Source organism: Gigantopelta aegis, chromosome 10 (genome assembly GCF_016097555.1).
Source record: "Gigantopelta aegis isolate Gae_Host chromosome 10, Gae_host_genome, whole genome shotgun sequence".
In the NCBI taxonomy this organism is placed as follows: Eukaryota; Metazoa; Mollusca; class Gastropoda; order Neomphalida; family Peltospiridae; genus Gigantopelta; species Gigantopelta aegis.
This window is the reverse complement of record NC_054708.1, coordinates 59,099,163-59,100,166: the sequence shown is the minus strand read 5'-3', so window position 1 is coordinate 59,100,166 and position 1,004 is coordinate 59,099,163. Positions and strand designations below refer to the sequence as shown.

General features: G+C 34.6%; 1 protein-coding gene across 3 annotated transcripts in view; it reads right to left on the bottom strand.

The window, feature by feature from the left end:
• Positions 1-353, bottom strand: part of LOC121382580 — a 23,760-nt gene extending 23,407 nt beyond the window's left edge. The window contains exon 1 of one of the 3 annotated variants that reach the window (XM_041512069.1): positions 26-353. The gene's annotated coding sequence lies outside the window, so the exon portion shown is untranslated. The remainder of the gene's footprint in view (positions 1-25) is intronic. The other 2 variants (XM_041512067.1, XM_041512063.1) reach the window with 2 other exon arrangements.
• Between the last annotated feature and the right edge of the window lie 651 nt (positions 354-1,004).

Here is a 1,004-nt window from a genome sequence, read left to right as displayed (position 1 = left end):
TATAAACATTTAGCAGAATGCTTACCTTTTAAAGCGATTTAAACTAAAAATATTTCTGTCCTCTGTTACTGCGTAGTTAACGCCCAGCAAGTGTACAGATAGTACGTTGTTACGTCACAACTACAGCAGCTATTTAAGAATACCCGGCAATCAATATCTGATCAACAATGGGTTGTGAACGTGCTGGATATCCCAGTTTAGTCAATTTGAAATGCAATTTGAGGAACCTCAAAATACCAGTCTTTAACTAAAACATGCACACGTCCAAGCTTTCGAACAATAATGCAACCCAAAGCAGTTAAAAAATCATCTTCTATCACAGCTTTGACACCAGCCACCCCAACTCGAGGTAACAATGTTTATACCTGTCAGCAACAGATATACAGTATGCATTCCTACTTTCTATTTATCAAATTGAAAACGCATTTCTAGATATACAGTATACAATCCTACTTTCTATTTATCAAACTGAAAAAGACATTTGTCGGAATATAAACACAGGTAGTACCTATAATAATCGATTTTAACATACAGGGCAACCACTGAAGGTAAATTGCCAATAATTAAGTTTAGTGTATGATCTGTTACGTGATAATTGCGTCTAACATCTTTATTTCATTTCTGTTTATTGTTTTGGAATGTGGATTTAAGGGGTGGTAGTGTGATTTGATTTGCTTGTTGTGGTGTATATGATTTAGCTTTACAACCGCGTGGAAAAACACTACATATTAGTCCATAAATATGCACACTTTACATTATTTTGATTTTGCAAAGTTATTAATAGCTAATTATTAATAATTTCATGAGTTAATGAGTTAGTCAAAGTGATATCACAGAGAGAGAGAGAGAGAGAGAGAGAGAGAGAGAGAGAGAGAGAGAGAGAGAGAGAGAGACACACACACACACACACACACACACTTTTTGTAGACTGCGATGCAATACCAAAAAAAAGGATAGGAAACCAATGTTTTGTTTTAATGAAACGAGTAAGTTTTATATAGACA